Consider the following 15,565-nt stretch of genomic DNA (forward strand, 5'->3'; position numbering starts at 1 on the left):
GGTTTTTGTAAAATCTCTTGCCATTTTAATGAGCTTGATATGAAATTGTCGACAATCTTCTGTCATGCTATTTCTTCTATCATGCTTTTTCAAACTTTGAGAGAATGACTTGGCATTTTGTTATGGACTTTGAATGTTCTAAATCTGGCACAGCTTAACCTTAGCAGAGGGGTGAAGGGCTGGATAAGCAGATTCGAGAATCATCAATACAGACATGATCATCGAATCCATGGGAGCTACTGAGATCACCAAGTGAAATGGCATAGAGGAAATAGAGAAGATGGCCCAGGATAGAGTTTTATGAGAAACCTTAGGCTAGTGACCACAGAGAGAAAGAGACTGAGAATGAATGGTCAGACAGTCAGGAGGAGAACCAGGAGAGAGTAGTATCCTGAAAACCTACAGAGAAAAAGTGTATCGGGTGATGGACAGTTTCAAAGGCTGCAGGGAGGTCAAGAAGGAAGAGGATTGAGAGAAGGCCATTAGATTTGGCAATTAAGTGATCATTAGTAACTTTGGAGATTTGGTTGAATGATGAAACTGGGAGTAAGACCATAGATAGTTAAGAAGGAAATGAAGAGGAAAGGGGGTAGAGGCATCTATTGTAGATAGCCTTTTCAAGGAGTTTCGGCACAAAAGAGAAGAGAAGAAAAGAGAAATGGGGCGATAGCTATGGGGATGGTTGGATCAAGTGAGAGTTTTTTGAGGATGGGGGAGCTTTGGGGCATATTTGTAGGCAGTAGGGAAGCAGGCAGTAGATAGGGATTGAAAGATTCCATTCCACTGGGTGCTGGTCCTCTGGGTTGGCCTCTTTCTGATTGTTTAGTAATGAGAGAAAAGGAAGAGGAGGCAGCGAATAGCAACAGCTTTTTCCAGGAATTTAGTTAAGAAAAGTAAGAGAGCTATAAGACAAAAGCTTGAGGGTTTAGTGGAGGCTTTTTTTAAGAATGAGGGAGACTTGGATATGTTTGAAGGTGGTCTGGAAAGAACCAATAGATAGTGTTAAAGTTTATGATTTAAGGGAGAAAAATGGGATGATCGTCAGCTGGAGTAGATGGGATCAAATGCACATGCAAAGAAGTTGGCCTTGGCAAGAAGGGCCATGTCTCTCTGAGACTGGGAGAAAAGAGAGGAGAGTAGCAGGTGATAATAAGGGATTTTAAGATGGAGAGAATAAGAGATTTTATGAAGAGGAATTAAATATAAAAAAGTGAAGTAGGCTAAGTTATTTGGAAACGCAATCTATTTAACAATTTAAAATGTGGTATTTCCCTAAAATGATAAAAATTTTAGAGAAATGGTGGGAATAGATCATGAATCTTTCAGCTGTTCTACTGTGCCTTTATTACCTAAGTTTTACATTTCTAGTTTTCAAGTCAGTCAAATAACACTGCACAGGATAATGTACTTTTTACATGGAACAAATTAACCTAAAAGCAACGATTACATTGAAAGTTTTTAAGTAAAGAGTGTTTTAGACCATAACAGAATTGATTAAGAATGGCTTTGATTTACTTATTCATTTTGAATAAATAGCTTTACTGAGAAGATTGAATAAATCAAATCAAAGTAAACTCTATCCTTTTTCTCCCAATTCATCTTAATTTTCACTCTTAATCTTCATCTCTCTTAATCTTCACTCACCTCTTTCTCCTTTGTCTCACAGAAGTATTTTTTCTTATTTTAAAAGCTACCCCCTGCTCTTGTTCTCAACTATTTCTATTTTTTCTGGTTTCTTGCTCCATTAATCGTCATTTTTTCCCTTAGCAGCTTGAATTGCTTCTTCTCCATTGCCTTCTTCCCTGAAGCCTACATGCATGCTTATTTTCCCCATCATTAAAAAACAAATAAACAATCTTCCTTTAATTTAAGCTCTTGATCTTCTATGCACCATTTTTTTCTTTCCTGTCAATTGTCCGTACTTCCTTTCTTTCAATTCACTCCTCAATTTCTTAAAGTCTGGCTTCAGCTTCACAACTCTACTTAAACTGCTCTCTCTAAGGTCACCAATAGCCTCCTTAATACCAAATCAAGCTACTTTTTATGACTCTTTATACTTCTTGCGGGTTCAGCGGTCTTTGACCATTGCCTTCTCCTGCTGTCAACTTAGCCCTTGTCTTCCATCGCACTGCATATCCTTGGTTTCCCCTCCCTTTTTTCCTCTCTTTTTTTTCTTACAAACTCTTCTCCAAAGTACAATTTTCAGCCCTCTCTTTTCTCACATTCTTTGAACTAAGGAGCTCATCTATTCCTATCACTCTAATTATTACCTCTATTCAGAAACTCCCAGACCTTCCTCTCCAACCTCAGCATTTCTTCCTACCTCTACACATGCATTTCCAACTGCTGGCATGTATGTCTTCACCTGATTACTCTAGTAATGCCTCAAATTCAACATTTTCAAAAACAAGTCATCATTATCAAAAGGGAAATTCCTCGTTTTGGTATCATTGTTTATGGCATTTCCATCCTAGGAGTCAACTAGGCTCAAAACTTTTAAGAAATTTTTAACTATTCTTTATACTTCATTCCCCACAGCCAATAAAATGCCACCTGTAGATTCTGTCTCCACAATATCTCTAACAAGAACCCCGTTCTCCTAATTCCTATTACCAATTATCTTTTTCAGACCCTTATTACACGTATTATATTTCACCTAAGCTATTACAAGACTATCGCAATTATACAGTGTTTCTATACATAATGAAAGCATCATTCATTGTGCTATCAGAATGACCTCCCTAAAGCAAAGGTCTGATCATATCATTCTTAAGCATGAATACCTTCAGTGGCTCCCAATTGCTCACACTACCAAATACGATTAAATTTCTTAGCATGACCTTTGAAGCCCTCTATGATCTGGCCCCAAACTACCTTTCTAAATTAATAGTTCTCAAACTTTTTGTTTTTCCTCACAGAACAGTATTCTTTGCTGTGAAGAATCATAGCACATTGAATATTTAAGTTGGCAGCACTACAAGAGACTCAGGAAAGACCAGAGACTCACGAATATGCAGTTTCTCTTTAATAATCCTTTTTTTGTGGAGTTCTTTGTGAGTCCAAGGTCTATTGTTCTTTGAGGTTAGTGCATTTGTGTAATAGGCAAGTTTTGTTTATTTTGCAAATTCTATACTTATTCAATGTATGTTGGGTAAGTAAAATTTATATTAAACACAATTATTTATACATTTTTAAAATCTGAAATAACATAACATCCAAAGTATTACCGCACATCTAGTGAAACTAGCCACTGTTCTAGATTTACTTTCCACACCCACTCCCCGCTGGTTACCAGAGAAAGAGGAGGCTCTCTTCTTCTCCAAGGTCAACCCTTCTCCCTGTGCTTGTGATTTCTTCTCTCCTACCTCTTCATTAGTCATCTCTCTTTCATCTTCATCTTTCCCCCTTCATTGATTCCATCTCATTCTACTACTAACATGCTCAAGTTTTCCTTATCCTAAAAAACACTTTTTGATCTTACACTTGTTTGCCTCAAGCTAGATGGTACAGTGGATAGAGTGCTAGCCCTGGAGTTATGAGAACCTGAGTTAAGCTGTGTGACCCTGGCAAGTCACTTAACCCTGTTTGCCTCAGTTTCCTCATCTGTAAAGTGAGTTGGAGAAGGAAATGATAAACGACTCTAGTATCTTTGCCAAGAAAACCCCGAATGGGGCCACGAAGAGTTGGACACAACTTAAACAACTAAACAACAAAAATTTCTCACCTCTTTCCTTTCTTCAATTGGAAAATTTGAAAAAGCAGTTTATACCTGATGTCTCTATTTCTTTATTACCCACTCACTCCTCAATCTCATGCTATTTGCCTTCTTTTCCTATCTTTTCTTTATTTTATATGACTACTTATTTCTATTCTCACTTCTCTGATCTCTCTTTTTCTTCTTTATCTAGCTCCTTCATTTCCTCCCATTGCCTAAATAAAGGTGATCCCTTAAAAGTTTAGCCATCAGCCTTTATCTTTCTCCCTTGGAGATCATTCATTCATAGCACTTTGACTTTTTAACTTCAAAATCTATTTCAAGGAAACTCTTGACACCTTTCTCCAAAATCTGTACCTCTTCTGGAATTCCCTCTTTCTTCAAAGGGTAGCATCCAGTGACTCAGGAAAGAGTCAAAGAGAATCACTAGAACTGTCAGCTCTTCCACCCAGCATGCACTTGCCTGTCCCCTCCCCCCTCCAGATGTGGCACCTCTCTCTCTCTCTCTCTCTCTCTCTCTCTCTCTCTCTCTCTCTCTCTCTCTCTCGGATTTAAACTTAACACTTCAAAGTTCACCATGAATGATGACGTTGCTGTTCTCACTGTTGACAATGGCTCTGGAATGTGCAAAGCTGGCTCTGTAGGAAATGATGCCCCTTGGGCTGTCTTCCCTTCTGTTGTCAGCTCCCCCTCCCCAGACATCAGGGTGTAATGGTGGGTATGGGTCGGAAATACAGGTATGTGGGGGATGAGGCCCAGAGAAAGAGAAGTATTCTAACTCTGAAGTACCCCATTGAACATGGTATTGTCACCAACTGGGATGACATGAAGAAGATCTGGCATCATACTTTCTACAATGAGCTCTGTGTGACCCCTGAAGAGCACTCTGTGGTGCCCACTGAAGCCACCCTGAACCCCAAAGCCAACAGAGAAAGGATGACTCAGATTATGTTTGAGGATGTCAACACCCCAGCCATATATGTTGCCATCCAGGCTGTGCTGTCCCTGTATGCCTCTGGTCATACCACTGGTATTGTAATGGACTCCAGTGATGGTGTGACCCATGCTGTGCCCATCTATGAAGGTTATGCGCTTCCCCATGCCATCCTCCATCTGTATTTGGCTGATCGTGTTCTGACAGACTACCTCGTGAAGATCCTGACTGAGAGAGGGTACAGTTTACCACAACTGCGAGGGAAATTGTGCGTGACATCAAGGAGAAGCTGCGTTATGTTGCCCTAGACCCCGAGCAGGAGATGGCCCCTGCTGCATCTAGCTCCTCTCTGGAAAAGAGCTCTCTGATGGTCAGGTTATCATCATTGGCAACAAGAATTTCCAATGCCCAGAAGCTCTCTTCCAATCATCTTTCTTAGGTATGGAATCCTGTGGAATCTGCAAAACTACCTTCAGCTCAATCATGAAGTGTGATGTTGACATCCATAAGGATTTGTGTGCCAATATCATATTGTCTGGTGATGCCACCAGACAGGATGCAGAAAGAGATTACAGCCCTAGCTCCCGGCACAATGAAAATCGAGATCATTGCCCCACCTGAGTGCAAATACTCTGTCTGGATTGGAGGGTTCCATCCTGTTGTCTCTTTCCACCTTCCAGCAAATGTGGATCAGCAAGCAGGAGTATGATGAATCTGTGCCCCCCACTGTCTACCACAAATAGTTCTAAATGGACTGTTTGCTGTTTGCGTGTGTGTGAGTGTGTGTGTGTGTGTGTGTGTGTGTGTGTGTGTGTGTGTTTTATTATTGGGCTTTTTTTTTTTTTGGTCAAAGGGTGTGACATTATAATTGCCCAAAAAAAGAGATGAGATTGGCAAGGCTTTATTTGTTCTTTTTGTTTGTTTATTTGTTTTTTGGCTCTTGACTCAGGATTTAAAAACTGAAACAGTGAAGGTGATACGCAGTCTAAGCGAGTTGGAGGCAAACATCCCCAAAGTTCTATAGCATATCTTCAGAACCCTGATAGTACATTTGTTTGTTTTATTTTTTTAATAGTCATTCCAAATATTGTATAATGGATTGTTACAAAGTTGCAAGCCTCTGTGAAGGCTGTCCTCTAGTAGAGCAAAGGAGCTACATAACAAAAATCCAGATGGGGAGGGGGGGAGGGCAAAGGGGGAGAGGAGAAAGTACTAGTATTGTTTTACATGTAAATTATGCAATCCTTTAAAAAAAACTTTTTCTATTTTGCGCTTTAATATTTGTTCCTTTTTTAACAAATTGTCAGCCATAATGAATGGTCCCCTAAATTCCCTTCCTGCCCCTAACATAGAAGCGAATGAAGACTTTAAAATCTCCCTGCGAGTTTTATGAGATTGGCGCCAGTACTGGGGGAAGGGAGGAGCTTTACCTGTACACTGACTTAAGACCAGTTCAAATAAAAGTGAACAAGTTAAAGAAAAAAAAAAAGAGAAATCATTCTCCCTGACTACTAATATCCATTAGTTACTACATCTTATCAGTTCTCATTTTTGCAATGTCATGGATCAGTTTCTCTTTTCATTCTGTACTGCAGCTAGCCTGGATCAAGGCTTTCATTGATCTTCATGTACACAAAATAGGCACTTTATACACATTTTATTGAATTTATGATGAATAGCCTTAGAAACACTCACTTACACTACTTCCGGTGGTGGAGCCAAGATGGCGGCTGAAAAGCAGGGACTTGTGTGAGCTCCCTGCCAGGTCCCTCCAAAAAACTATAAAAAATGGCTCTGAAAAAATTCTAGAACTGCAGAACCCACAAAATAGCAGAGGGAAGCAGGGATCTAGCCCAGGACAGCCTGGATGGTCGCTGGATGAGGTCTATTGTGCATGAAGCAGAGGGGAGTAGAGCTCAGCGTGGGCGGTGGCAGGACCAACTAGACCAGCAGCAGGCTGGAATAGGCCCTAGCGCCCTGAATCAGTGAGCTGTGGCAGTTACCAGACGTCTAAACCCACAAACACCAAAGACAACAGAGAAGGTTAGTGGGAAAAGCTGTGGGGGACAGAGCTCAAGGTTCGGCCACTGCCCCAGGGGCAGCGAGGGAGGTGCAGCTACAGAACTACAGCTGCGGTTACTTCCGGCCCCAGGCCCATGTGGTGGGAGGAATTAAGTGGCAGATCAGAACAGGAGTGAAGAGCCTGCTGAAGATTTGCATCAGGTCTGGGTTGGTGGTTCTTGAGGAAGGAGGAGTGCTGGGGTGGCAGAGCTGGCTATGTAGAAATATCTCTGAAATCAACAGCGCATCCCCTCAAGCTTGGAACAAAGTACTCTTTGCTCTACAAGCAGTCATACCCCGATGAAAAACTCAAGGGTCAAGTAAGTTGGCTGGGAACATGGCCAGGCTGCAAAAACACACTCAGATTCAGTCTCAGACTTTGGAATCTTTCTTTGTTGACAAAGACCAAAACATACAGACAGAAGAAGTTAACAAAGTCAAAGAGCCTACAACAGAAACCTCCAAGAAAAACATGAACTGGTCTCAGGCCATGGAAGAACTCAAAAAGGAGTTGGAAAAGCAAGTTAGAGAAGTGGAGGAAAAATTGGGAAGAGAAATGAGAAGGATGCGAGAAAACCATGAAAAACAAGTCAATGACTTGCTAAAGGAGACCCAAAAAAAATTGAAAAAAAATTGAAGAAAACAACACTTTAAAAAATAGACTAACTCAAATGGCAAAAGAGCTCCAAAAAGCCAATGAGGAGAAGAATGCCTTGAAAGGCAGAATTAGCCAAATGGAAAAGGAGGTCCAAAAGACCACTGAAGAAAGTACTACCTTAAAAATTAGATTGGAACAAGTGGAAGCTAGTGACTTGATGAGAAATCAAGATATTATAAAACAGAACCAAAGGAATGAAAAAGTGGAAGACAATGTGAAATATCTCATTGGAAAGACCACTGACCTAGAAAATAGATCCAGGAGAGATAATTTAAAAATTATTGGACTACCTGAAAGCCATGATCAGAAAAAGAGCCTAGATATCATCTTTCAAGAAATTATCAAGGAGAACTGCCCTGATACTCTAGAGCCAGAGGGTAAAATAGAAATTGAAAGAATCCACAGATCGCCTCCTCAAATAGATCCCAAAGGGAAAACTCCTAGGAGCGTTGTCGCCAAATTCCAGAGCTCCCAGGTCAAGGAGAAAATGCTGCAGGCAGCCAGAAAGAAACAATTTGAGTATTGTGGAAAAATAATCAGGATAACACAGGATCTAGCAGCTTCCACATTAAGGGACCGAAGGGCTTGGAATACAATATTCCAGAGGTCAATGGATCTAGGATTAAAACCAGGAATCACCTGCCTAGCAAAACTGAGTGTCATGCTCCAAGGCAAAATATGGATTTTCAATAAAGTGGAGGACTTTCAAGCTTTCTCAGTGAAAAGACCAGAGCTGAATAGAAAATTTGACTTTCAGACACAACAATCAAGAGAAGCATGAAAAGGTAAACAAGAAAGAGAAATCATAAGGGACTTACTAAAGTTGAACTGTTTTGTTTACATTCCTACATGGAAAGATGATCTGTATGATTCATGAGACCTCAATATCATAGTAGCTGAAAGGAATATGCATATATATATATGAGTATACATATATATATACATATGTGTGTGTCTATGTATGTATGTATGTAGGTGTCTATATATATATGTGTGTATGTGTATATACACACACACACACACACACGCACATAGAGGACACAGGGTGAGCTGAATATGAAGGGATGATATCTAAAAAAATAAAATCAAATTAAGGGATAAGAGAGGAATATATTGAGAGAGGGAGAAAGGGAGAGACAGAATGGGGTAAATTATCTCGCATAAAAGTGGCAAGAAAAAGCGGTTCTCTAGGGAGAGAAGAGGGGGCAGGTGAGGAGGAATGAGTAAATCCTGCTCTCATCGGATTTGACCTGAGGAGGGAATACCATACACACTCAATTGTGTATCTTACCCCACAGGAAAGAAGGAGGAAGAAGATAAAAAAGGGGGGACGATAGAGGGGAGGGCAGACGCGGGGAGGAGGTAATCAACGGCAACCCTTTCGAAAAGGGACAGGGTCAAGGGAGAAAATTCAATAAAGGGGAATAGGTTAGGAAGGAGCAAAACATAGTTAATCTTTCACAACATGAGTGCAGTGGAAGGGTTTTACATAATGATATGCATGTGGCCTATGTTGAATTGCTTGCCTTCTTAGGGAGGGTGGGCGGGGAGGGAAGAGGGGAGAGAATTTGGAACTCAAAGTTTTAAAAACAGACGTTCAAAAACAACAACAAAGAAAAAAGTTTTTGCATGCAGCTAGGAAATACGATACACAGGAAATGGGGCATAGAAATTTATCTTGCCCTGCAAGAGAAGAAGGGAAAGGGGGATGGGAGGGGATTGGGGTGACAGATGGGAGGGCTGACTGGGGAATGGTGCAACCAGAATATACACCATCTTGGAGTGGGCGGGAGGGTAGAAATGGGGAGAAAATTTGTAATTCAAACTCTTGTGAAAATCAATGCTGAAAACTAAATATATTAAATAAATAAAAAAGAAAGAAACATTCACTTACAAAGGAGTAGTCTGGTGAAGTTTATAAACTCCTTCTAAGAATAACATTTTTAAATATGTAAAATAAAACACATTAAGATTACAAAGGAAACAATATGCTGAAATTCAGATGTCTATATCTGTATCTATTTATATATCTAAAAGTTCATGGACTCTTAGTTAGGAACACTGCTTAGAGCTAGGCTTTTTGCCCCTCGATCCTTTCTCCAATCCATCCTATACATTAATGCTGGACTTAATTGTTCCAAAGGGCCACTGTGAGCATATCAATCCAATATTCAAAAAATTTTATTGGTTCATGCCTGCTAAAAATAGTCAAAACTGCTTAGGCTGGTATTCACAATCCACAATCTGGTGCCACCCTGACTTTCCAGTCATACCTCATACTCCTCTTTTTCACATAACCTATGTATGCTCTAGCCAAACTGTTGTTGGAACATAGTTTCCATATCATCTCTGCTTTTATTCCCTCCATTTAAAATGCTTTCTCCCTTCTTCTGCCTGTTGAAATCTTACCAATTTTCCAAGGCCTTCCTCAAATAACACCTACTCCATAAAACTTTCCTTGATTTCTTTTTTCCCCCTTTGAAGGCAATTTCTTCCTTTTGTGTTTCTATATGGTTTGTACTTCTCCTTCCTTATTCATCACATTCTGCTCTTTATTGTACAATTATCCCTTCCACAGAGTGACTTTCCCCATCGTGGTTTCAATATATCATGGGTCGGCATAAGAAACTGAATGAAAAATTTCGGAGAGTTTTGCAGAAGCTGCAGACAACACGTGAAGGCCAGCAGACAGCAAAGAAAAAGTTTAGAAACTCAGAAATGCATAAAATATATGTATGGTATGGTATAATATCAACATATTTTATCTTTTTATACCATAACAATTCAGGCTTCTTCTTTGGTACAAAGGGAGGGCCAAAACATTTTACTGGGATTTTCCAGGTCATGAGGGGCGCTGCTCCTAATACTACCACACTCCCCATCACACCCCCGCGATGTGGAAGGGATAACGGGATAACTGTAGTTGTTTTTGTCTATGTATCTCATCTCTCCTATTAGACTGTCAGCTCCATGAGGGCAGGATTTTTTGTGCATATTTATAGCCCCCATAGTGCTTGCATTGTGCTCTGCATAGAGAACTTGTTAAGACTGTTGAATTGAATAAAAACGAACTGAATTTGTTGAAAAACAAACAGATCTGAAACCAAAAGTTGCTTCTCTGTTTCCACATTCCTTTGAAGAACATTCTCAGAGCCTTTTGTTTACATTAACCAACTATCTGAAATGAGTCCCTTCAGAATAATGGCTAGTTAAAAACACTATGAATAGTTCAAACTTATACTCTGAAAGCATGTTTTTAAACAGTGTAACCCAGGCTTGTCTAAGCATGCACAGTTTGCCTAACATGGAGGCCTCTGTGGATCCTACCACATGGGTTAGGGTAGCCTCAACTGGACAGAACTGGCCTCTAACCTGTGGGTGGGGGGAGCCAAACAAAGCAGGCTAGAGACAGGAGAGTCAGGAATCAAACACAAGTTTAATTTCAAAGTGAGGGAAATGGCTTGCAAGTAAAGACACACGTGCCAGAGCCCTGCCCCGAGTGTGTGTGTGTGTGTGTGTGTGTGTGTGTGTGTGTGTGCTCGGGAGACACTGGCTTTAGTGTGGGGAGATATCAATACTTATACCAACGGCTGCACAGTGAGTGGTAGTCCTGACAATGAGGGCTAATAGGAACAATGAGTCAAGTTTTATTCGTAGCAGGGCTTCATGACCAGAACAAGAGTACAGCAGGTTTTTGTCTGAGCTCAGAGAACACCTGGAGCTGGTCAAAGCAATACAATAATTATATGAAACAACTCTGGGATTTTGCTGTGGCTGAGATCATCCAGAGGGTGAGAGCAAGGGATTGTTGTTATGCCAAGCTCAGGGCACAGCTTGCTTGCAAGGCCTTAGCTCTGAAAAACACCGTGTCCCTAATATCTTGACATTTCTCCCTTTTGGCCAAAGGGAGAGGATCTAAAAGAAGCTCTACCCTTTTAGCCAATGAAGGAGAGTCAGGTGTAAGCCAAGATACCATGAGAGATCAGTTGGGCCAAGGTAGGATGTTGCCCAGGGGTTAGCTCCTAGAGGAGACCTATTGGGAAAGTATGTCCCAGGTATCACTGTCAGTCATTGTTTGCTTGCAAGCAGAAAGAATGTAGAAGAAAAGGTCGATACATGCTTGAATCAGGGCCTTGGTGGCTGGGCACATAACAAAAGGGAATAGGAAAAAAAACTAGGAAATTATGATCAGCCCATGCCCAGAATCTTGGGATAGCTATCTTGTCTGGGTATCAGGGGCTTCTGGGTGCGTACTAGATTGACCTTGAGGTCCCTGGAGAGTTTTGCTGTCTACTCACGAGCGTGGGCTTTCTTCACATGATCCAAGAGTACCCACCCACAAGTTTGACAGCTGTGGGAGTAGTAGGGGTCCTTCAAAGACATATGGTTTGACAGTTGTGAGAAAACTCCTTGTATCAATCTTTGGATCTGAGTTTCTAGTCAGTACAACATAGGTCCTTAGTGAAGACTCTCTAAACAACACATAGAGATGATGCAGTTTCCCAACCACACAGAGCTAGGTTCAAACAATGCAATAAAGTTTTTCTTACAATTCCCATAATTGTGTAATTACATTAAGTCAGATACAGATCAAACTATTTAGAAGTCTCACAATGGACTAGTTCTGAGAAGGAAGATTTACATGTCACCAAGGTAACCAAAAAAAAAAACTTAAACATAACTAAAATCAAGTCTCCTTATATTCTAGTAACCCCATTCTCACTATCCATTTAATCAGCACATTTTGAGCCCCAGATGTCTCATGTAGTTATCTGGTCCCTAGATATCTTTTCTTGGACAATATGCTTTGTTCTCAGGACAACTCTAAAGAGATCCCTGCTTCTCTGGTTCCAAATCTAAAGGTTCCTAGATAATTTTTACTTAATATAGTTTAGTATAATCATTTAAATTTGGTTCACCAATTTTGAAACTTCAGAGAATTTCAATTTATATACCATTTGCTGTTTCTATCCTTACCTAAATCCTATACCTGATATAAGAATCTTTTATAAATTTATGAAGGTCCAACAATAAAATGGGCTCTTCTTCCTTTTAAAATTATTAGACGGAAAAAAAATAATCAGACCCTTTAATAATGGGAAAAATTTCACTTTCTTTACCATCATCAATACAATTCATGTGTAAGATGCTTAATCCTTAAGTTTTAGAACTTATTACCAAAACATGTTCAAAACCTGAATTTCCATAATAGACAAGTTTGGAAGCCAATTATATACATCTGTATATAGTTCTTAGATAAAATTGTCTAATCTTGCTTTCTTAGAATTTTCTATTCCATTTAACTAGAAAACTTTCACATTACAAGGTGTCCCTAAAGTCTGGACACATAGGAAATCTCATTAACATCTCATTAACCTTTTCACTGAAGACTCTGTGTTGTTCAGAGACTTCTTTTTCTGGGGTATGCTAAAGGAGAAATTGTACTCAGTGAAAATCACAGATGAAACACACTTGATTGAACACATTGTGAATGTACTAAAATTGAAGGCAATGTGGAGTTACTGCATTGAGTTCACGTGAATCTTGTGAAGCACATCAGCCTTTGCATCACAAATGATGGAATCATATTGAAGATGTTATTTGTTAATATTCCAATTAAATAAAATGTTGTTGAAAATTTCATTCATTTTATTTCTTGAAAATATGCATTTTTGCCTATGTGTCCAGACTTTAGGAACACCCTGTACATGTTTGTCATATTGCTTTGTTTAATCATTTGCCCCTCAGGAGGATATCATCCATATATTATAATTTGACCACAAACACAGGTTAAAATTGTAAGATGTTTGTACTTGTGTCCCTATTACAGTAACTCAGAGACGTTCCAGCATCAATCTATTACTGAATGGATTCAAACTAAGAAATATCAGACTACTTCAAAAAATAAAATTTAACTTTAATTTACCTAGATTTTCAACATGTTTTATTGTTATTGAATTCATTAATAAAAGAACATATATTATATCACAAAATTATTTTTTATATTTTCATAACTATTTCGATGTACCTCACTTCCTTTGTCATCCTATATTTCTTATTTCATGTATTTAAAAACATAATTCTAAGAAAGGGTCCAACAGCCTCACCAGACTACCAAGAAGGTCTATGACAAAGAAGTTAAGAGTTCAACCCTTTCATTTATAGAAGAAGAAACTGAAACCCAAAAACATTCAGGAATTTGGCCAAGACACATAGCTACTAAGTATTAAAATCAGGATTTGAAACTGAGGCCAGTGACTCCACATGTGTCTCCCTTCTGGACCACCGCTACCTCTTTATTACCATAATAAAATGAGAAGTTGGAGGAATTCAACCAACAAGGACACTGAGAAGATATTTGAAATTTTTGCATTTCTCTTAAACTAGGACCCACCTATATGACGGGTTTTGGTTATTTTTGAGATATCCAAAATTCAGGATATCATCTAAATTCCAAGTAATATTTTATTTACTCTTTCTGGAATCCTTGTTTTTAATTGTTCATTCCTGTTCTTCAGAACTGCTCAATTACTAAAATAATAATAACTTATTATTATTATTTTAGGGATTGCCTTGGTGGGTGCTGATTTCCTCATTAGTACAGGTCAAAAATTTACAGCTGGAAAAATCTCTGAGTTTATCTAGTCCAACTTGAGAGATAGAGTGACTCTCCCAATGCTGAGCAGCTAATCAATGGTGGAGGCTGAATCTGATACCATGCATGACCTTTCCCCTGAACCATGTTGTTTCTTAAATGGAGGCTGAGCTACTCCTTGCTGGGTCAGTTTTAAAGGAGACTCTGAATATGGTATAATTTGGGCTAGATGTCCCTCAAGGTCCCTTCCAATTCAGAAATTCAGATATTCTGTAAATAAAAAAAAATACTTCTTTGGAAATCAATTTGAAAATAGCTCTATAGCTAAACATGATGCTGCTTTTCCTTCTTTTTTTCAGGTTGAACAACAAACTCCTGTAGAATGTAAGGTCCCTGAGGGTAGGGCTATTCGTTTCTTGTCTTGGTACCTATAGCATATAGCACAGTACTTTGAAAGTTGTAAGGTATTTAGTTAATGTTACTGAATTGGCCTGACTACGTCAGTCATTAAACCAACATTCCACAACAAAACAATGGCAAACAGGCAGTTCTTGTTGGTAAAATGATTAATTTAAACCTTTCACCTCTGTGGTATGAAAAAAAATAGCCCTAAACAAATGCAGTGCTATTACTGGTGAATCTGTGCTGGAGCATTCAGCAAATTCTGTGTTTTCCCTTCCCCATAACATAATAATGACTGCAGTGGTTAATATTATTGAAAGCTAGAGGGAACAAAGTTCAATGGGTGGAACTCAGCAGAAAGAAATGAACTTGCTTTGGGTTTTCATAAGAAGCGTTAGATTGATTACATCAAAAAGAAGGTGCTTTCATTTCTCCTTCTAAAAAATAAGGATTATTATATTTATAGTGTTTGGAGGTGCTTTTCTGGTATGTTTCTTGAAATGTAAAGCTGGCCATCCTTTTTGGAAATCGATAGGGTATAAATCACAGATACATGCATACATTACTACATACCTACCTAGCTATTGGAAGGATTCGTGGTTTGTTCCAATACTAACACACTGTCCAGCATATAGTAGGTACTTAATAACCATTGATAGAATAAATGATTGATTTATCCAGGTGTGGGTATATTCACCACTGATGCGATTCACCAGGTCTTTAAAGCTGTTGTGGCCAAAACAGAATTTATCTAATGAAACTATCCAATGTTAGCACCCATGTCAGCCTTCTCTAATCCCTCTTAATCCCAATGCTTTACTTCTTTGAATTATTTCCTATTTATCCAGAGTATAGCTTGCTTTGTATATATTTGTTTATATGTTGTCTCTCTAGATCATAGAATCTGTGAGAGGAAAGACTGTCTTTTCCCCTTTTGTTGTCTCCAAGGCTTAGCATACTGTCTGGTGCATAGTAGGTCCTTAATAAGTGTTTATTGATTAATTGAGATGAAAGATATATGTGCTTGTTCTAGACCCATGGGGAAGCATTTCTAGTTTGTTTTGGCCTGCTAGAGTTTGCACTTTGCTAACATGGTCTTTGATAAACCTCTACACCTTGGTGAAGCAACAGGGTGGATCACATCTGAAGATAGATATGAAGGAGGAATGGTCTAGACCTATACAGATTGCTGGATTTTGG

General features: G+C 39.1%; 1 pseudogene; it reads left to right on the forward strand.

The window, feature by feature from the left end:
* Nucleotides 1-4,292: 4,292 nt before the first annotated feature.
* On the forward strand, nucleotides 4,293-14,327 carry LOC118847259 (annotated as a pseudogene).
* Nucleotides 14,328-15,565: the final 1,238 nt, after the last annotated feature.

This window comes from Trichosurus vulpecula, chromosome 4 (genome assembly GCF_011100635.1).
Source record: "Trichosurus vulpecula isolate mTriVul1 chromosome 4, mTriVul1.pri, whole genome shotgun sequence".
Lineage (NCBI taxonomy): Eukaryota > Metazoa > Chordata > Mammalia > Diprotodontia > Phalangeridae > Trichosurus > Trichosurus vulpecula.